This window comes from Geospiza fortis, unplaced genomic scaffold (assembly GCF_000277835.1).
Source record: "Geospiza fortis unplaced genomic scaffold, GeoFor_1.0 scaffold208, whole genome shotgun sequence".
Lineage (NCBI taxonomy): Eukaryota > Metazoa > Chordata > Aves > Passeriformes > Thraupidae > Geospiza > Geospiza fortis.
The window spans coordinates 521,660-528,415 of NW_005054468.1; positions in this window are offsets into that span (position 1 = coordinate 521,660).

Here is a 6,756-nt window from a genome sequence, read left to right on the forward strand (position 1 = left end):
TTCACCTGTGGAGACAAAAACAGCCAAACATGACTGTGGTCATAGCAGTCCCTTGGGCTGTGGGACTTGAAAACCTTCTTCAGCCATGTGGGCCAAGGATGTTCCAGGCTGCCTTTGACATCTTTTTCTTCCAAAACCTCCTCCAGGTGCAATGTCATCAAAGAATAAGGAAAATATTTTGTGCTTTGTTCAGTCACTGATCATGACTACACCCTGAAGCTACTGAATTGTGACGGACTTGTTTCAGTGCCAGGGCTCCTTTGGTGACCTGGATTCATGAGGTGCTTTGAGACTGACTACCACCCTGTGCCAATCCACAAAGTGAATAGGCATTTTGTCCCCAAATTATCAGGTTCAATCCACACAGGTAGTCAGGGAGGCTGACCAAATTCTTTGTCATTTTTTCTCTACCAAGGCAGAATCTGGTAGGGACTGACTGCTCCCTTTCAAACTTAGCTGAAAGCCAGATTTCCTGCATGAATTGGTCTGAAACCCTCAGTTAAAGAACGTTCATACTTCAAGGGACAAATCAAACGAGATATATTAAAATAAAAAAACAGCAGGTAAATATATTTTTTAAACCCTTTAAGAAGTTTGTAGAAGTTCAAAAGGGTACTCATGAAACTAGAATTTGGTGTTTGTACCAAACCCTTCACTTGCAACGTCTTATCCACCTTCTTTCTCTGTGGACATTGGGAAAATCTCAGCTGTGTGTGGCTTCCAGTACTTATGGGAGACATAGCTGGAGCTTAAACTGTCTGTGTTTGTAGCTGTATTTAGTGTCTTTGACAGAGATTTGCATCACTTCACTACACCATCAGTCTCTTCCCAGTCCTGCTACACCTCCCTGTACCTCTGCAGAAGTTCTCACAGAAACTGTTAGAGCTCAACCTGTTGATCTCTCCCTTTTCTTCCCGACCTCCTCAACCAATTTACCTCCTACAGAATAAAATCTGGCTCACAAATGGAGCCTGGAGTTGAATCAGATGACATAAAGCATCATCTAGAATGTAATGTTACTTTTTATCAGTTTCTGCCACTTAGTTTTCTTCGGGTCAGCCCTTGCTATTACCGCCCACAGGTCCTATTGTTCATTTTTGTTAGGCTTGGATTACCAATAATGACTGAACTATTTTCAACAGTCAGAAGGATCTGATTATTTATAGACTTCTGAAGCCAATTGGAAGCATCCACTTAGTATTACTTGGTCCTATCTCGCATCTTCTTCAAGTAAACACCAAAAAGAAAGGTAGTTTTCCTTGAAATAATAAGGACACTGATAGAGCTACCTCCAAAGTACCTGCTAGTACTTGGAAACAAGGATTAATGTACATCAAATACCATATGCCTAGGAAAAAATGTCATTACTAAATTTTCATCTCTTCCCTCACTTGACTGTTCTCTCAGTTCCGGCGAGAATGTTCCTGAATTTCCAGGGCAATGATGTCCTGTTTCTCAGTGACCCAGTGACATGGGGGAAACACTGATGCACTGACTAGCCTTGTACCACGTGTATAGGGCATTGCTCTTGTGTCTCTGTGCTGTCAGGAGTGTGATCATAAATTAGTAACCATAATTGTTGTGATACACTTCAGCTTCTGTTGTTTTCACATGTATTTGAAGGAACAACACCGGGCAGATGTGCAGCAGGTTTTGCCTGCTCCAAAACAAGGCAGGCAGGGATTTCTGGGGTGCCTCTTTTAGTTTTTCAGGTTTCTTCAGAAGTGATTAAACGGCACTTTTCCATTTTGGATCCCTCCCCTTAAGAAGTGTCATCCAGCTTTGTTTGATAGCAGCACAGTGAGGAACTGTTGGAGAGGAGATGACCTACAGGAAAGGTTAAGGAAAAAAAGAAATCTTCTTTTTACTAGACAACAATTTATATTCCTCCATTCTCACATGTTTTGATAGTAGATGGCATAAGAGGAAGGCAGGAAGCCAACCTGCAGTACCTAGCAACAAGTTAGTGCTTGGAGGGAATGTGTCCTACCTTTGGAACAGCTGATTTGGGATTTTTTAGAAGTGTGTCTGCACTATAGCTAGACGTTGGGCACTTGGCAGTGACAGTGTGATGAAATTGCTGGCATCCTTTGTGGCTTGCACATGTACTATGAGCAGACTTATTAAACTTCCCACTATGAGGGTTCAGTAGAGATAAAAGGGAGCAATCAATAGTTACAGAAGGGGATCCATCAGAGTATGAAGGTGCTTGCTGTGGAAGAAGTGCTGCACTCTTGTAGGAAGCTCATTAGACTCTGAAAATGTGGGTTTGGTTCCTCTTGCTGCTCTTTCTGATTTTAGCCTGAGATCTGGGTTTCCTCTGTAGTTAGTGACCAAGAAATCACTTCAGCAGTAAGGAAAAAAGATCTGGTTCCTCTCTGGCATTCCAAAAATTTGCCTCAAAATTATGACATCAGATAGTTCGTGATGGTAAGCACCTCTCTATCTTTCATCTTTGGGAGATGCCAGAATTCTCTCCTGCTTTCATTTTACTCTTATTCTTCTCAGTTGTAAAGGAACTCAGTGGCAAGAAAGTTTACCATTTTTTCTCCATAAAAAACCACCAGTGAACAGGTCAGAATTATCTATGAATGAAGAGACTTAGAATCACAGAATTTTAGAACAGCCTGAGTTGGAAGGGGCCCACAAGGACCATCAAGTCCAATTCCCTGCACAGGACTACCCCAGAAATCGCATCATGCTCCTGAGAGTATTTTCCAAAAGCTTCTTGTACTCAAGACAGGCTTGGTGCCGTGCCCATTCCCTGGGGAGCCTGGTCTGGTGCCCAAACACCCTCTAGGGGAGGATCCTTCTCCTGATATCCAATCTAAACCTTTCCTGACACAACTTCAGGCCATTCCCTGGTCACCACAGAGCACAGATCAGCGCCTGCCCCTCCTGCTCCCCTCATGAGGAAGCTGCAGAGCTGCACTGAGGCCTCCCCTCACTCTCCTCCATCTCAACACACCCAGCGCCCTCAGCTGCTCCTCATGGAGCTTCCCCTCAAGGTCCTGCACCATCCCCATGGCCTCCTCTGCACACTCCCTGGCAGTTCAACGCCTTTTTTATGTTGTGGTGCCAGAACTGCACCAATATTCCAGGTGAGGCCGCCCTGGCCCAGAGCAGAGCAGAACAATCCCTCCCTGGCCCGGCTGGCCATGCTGGGCCTGGTGTTCCCAGGACAGGGATGTCCCTGCTGGATCTAGGGCACTGCTGGTTCAGATCCAACCTTCTGTCAACCAGGTCCCTTTCCATATCTTGTTGTCCAGTCATCATTCCCAGTCTGTCCATATATCCAGAGGAATATGCCCCATCCCAGGTACATCCCAGGTACAGGGGGAATATATATATATATCCATATATATATGTTCCTATATCCAGGTACAGCATGCAATAACATTTTTCTTGATCACTGATTCCCACCCAATAATGAATATGTCTTTTACCCAGAGTTTTCTGTGGCTCTTGGGAGTTTACTCACTGCCAAAACACTGAATGGCCCTTCAGCTGTGTCTACATGAACCATGTCTGGGCCTGAGCTTATCCAAGCAGCCCAAGGGCTGCAGCCCTTGGAGGAAATAGTGACATATTGGAGAAAATAATGGAGAAGATTAAAAAAAAAACATTTCTAAATATTTTATTTTTTAAAAAAATATAACAGAGAAAATAAAAATAATATTTCTCTAAAATATTGGAGAAAATATTGAAAACAGAACCTATTGGACCGTGGACAAAAAGGCATAGAAGAGTGGCCTCTGTCCAGATTCAAACCCCATACATTAAGGTGAAGGAAGAGGCAAAGCCAGGCAAAAGCCTTGTTCAGACCTTAATTGGGGTTGTATTAGTGCTCCTTAGGGTTGGTATCACAGAGCACTGGGAGTTCCTTTAGCATGCTCCACCAGGGATATAAAAACAATTAGTCCCTAGGTTTGATAAATGCTCACCTCAGCCCTGCTCTGATTAAGCTCTTCCATGACTTTCACAAGCCACTGAGGCTCCTGGGACAACCTGATTGATGCCCAAGGGGCCTTTCCAAAATGAGGGTGAGGGGGGAAACCTTCTGGATGTGAAACCTCAGGCCACTCCTGATGGTTTGGAAAAAGAGCCGTGAAAGCTGTTTGAAGGAGCTGCCAGCATCTGCCAGGGGATAGAAAAGGTGGCAGGAGGAGGCAGGGGGAAGCCTGCTGGTCCAAAACAACATATATGATGGTCAGCAAGAACCTCCATAGCCATTGGGACATTTCAGCAGTTTCTTTGGGTGGCAAAGAGGTTTTTTTGGGGTCTGCTATGTGTCTTGAGGTCAAGCTGTTACTATTTCTTCTCTCCTCAGCATTACAGCTAGTCCTGTCACTCCATGTGGTGCCTTAAATCTCAAAATATTTCATGACCAGGCCTTGAAATCAGCTCCACTCAGACATTTACAGGAACATTTGCAAGTTCATTTATTTGTCAAATTGCAGTTTCAAATTGTTAGCAGACTCGTGCCTCCAGCCCACTGCCATTCCAAAGACAAAAAAGGAAAAAAAAGAAAAATAATTGAGAACTGAGAAGTCCAAATATTTTCATTCAACTTTTTTTTACAATCAAGCATTTTGGGGTAATGTTCTGCTTTAGTATGTAATTAAATCTGAGTTTTCTGAAGCAGAAATTCCACCTTATCCCTAACTTAAAACATCTGATCCTGAATGAAATTCTGCAGGCAACCAAGGTTAGTGTGTGTGTGCAGAAAAGAAGAGAAAGTAGGTTTTTAGAAAAAGCAAGGGGCCTAAGCATGATTATTAAAAGGAAAGACAAGAAAAAGAATGTTAGTTACTGCCAAGCTCTAGGTGTACCTCTGGTGATAGCTGCCTTGCTTTTTTGAGCAGGTTTTGCCTAGGACCTTCTGAGCAGAACTTCTGAATTTTCCATGCACTTGCATTTTCATTTGGAGGGGAACTGGCATTACCTATGTTCATCCCATTGCTGAAAAAGGGGCAGAAAAGCCCAGTTTCACACCAGGGGACAGCCACAATCAGATATGGAGCCAGGTCGCTGAGGCATCGTTTTCCTCTCTCACTGCTGGCCACATTTCATCACTGAGGCTGAAAGAATTTGGCTGCAGAGCCCTTGTGGCAGCCACTTGAGGCAGGACATTCCAGTCCTGCACAGCGTGCCCATGCCTTTGTAAATCAATCTGGTGAGCTGCTGTATTCACCAGCCCCTCAGACTCTCACAGCAGAAGTTGTTAAAAAGTCTGAAATGTAAAGTGCTTCATTGTGAAATCTCTGCTGCAGCTTCTGCAACTAGGAGGGTTATTCTATTTGGTATTGCTAGGGCTCTCACTGTGATATGCTTTAGAATAATGAGACATCATTTCTCAGTCAAGAGGCTATTTAAAAACACTCCTAATTTGATGGGTTGTGCAGATGAATTAGTTCATTCAACACAACTTTTACCATTTATGCTGGTGGTGGGACAGGTGTTGTGTCTCCTGCCTCTGAGATTCTCTCTTTCTTTCTAGGAATAACTGGTGTGTTAGGCATTGTTCTTTATCAACTGAGCTTTAGTGTTGAGAATCAGGAATAGATAAACTTTCAAACAAAGAGGCGATTGTCTGGGAATTAGATGGATCAAAATAAAACCTGTTGAACAGTGGATGTTTCAAAAATATCTGGGCTTCACCCAGAGTGATGGAGAGCCAAGCCCCAGGGCATTCAGTGATGCCTGTAGGACCACAGCTTTGTCAGTAACTTCTGCTCTAATTCTTTTGCTGCACAGAAAACACTACAGGGAAAAAAACATTTCTCCCTTCCCCTTACTCCTAACCCATCCAGACCTGTAGTGAGAGATGGTCTGATCATTTATTTTGTATTAAAGGGAAGAGATGTTCCCAGGATCCTGGTCAATGGCCAGGAAAACCCCAAACAACAGAGGCTTTGTACAGAGAAGACACTGAGTTCCTCCAGGAACAGAAAAGCAGCTGCCGATGGGACAGCAGGACTTTTTGTTCCTGCATAAGGCTGTCCAGTTAACTGTGCAAAATATAAATTTGATGGCCAGACATGGATCAAATAGAGAACACAGCAGAGTCACACTTTGCAGCAGCATCTCCAGAAATGCCAGTGTCTGCATGGGTAAGGAGGGCCATATCTTGAGCTGCAGGTTGAAGAGAAGTGCTCATGGTTGCTGCCAAGCTGCATCTGCTCTGCTGTGAAAGGAGGCTTTCATCTGTATGCCTAGTGATCAGGGAAAAAAACCCCAAACAAAAAAAAAGCTTCATTGCTTTTGCCAGAAAGATCACCTTCTCTGGTCCCCTGTGTGGAACAGGTGGTGGATATGGTAGCTTTTATTGTTTATGGTGAGAAACTAAACTCCTCTAAGGAGTTATTTTGGTGTGTTTTAATTTTGTAAATAGTCTTCCGCCCCAGTATCCCAAGAGCATAAGCAGCCACTGACAAATGAGTAAAAGTGTCTCAATTTTGTGCATGGTGAATTGAATTCCAGTACATTTTACAAAAATTTCTCTTTTGCAAGGATTGTGTGGTGGTGTTGAAATGAATGGGGAGTTTTAAGAAAAGTTGGAGGTTAAGAAAAAGAAATGAGATCTGTTAGGCCTTGGAGAAGAGTTGAGCTAAAAGGGCTAAGAATTGAGGTGGAGGAGAAATGCATTTAAGTGCTTTTAGATGAACCACTGTGTCTTCACAGTGGACCCTAAGAATTGAGGCAGAGGGAGAATGGAGAAGGGAGCAAACATTCTAGATACACAGAGACCATGCA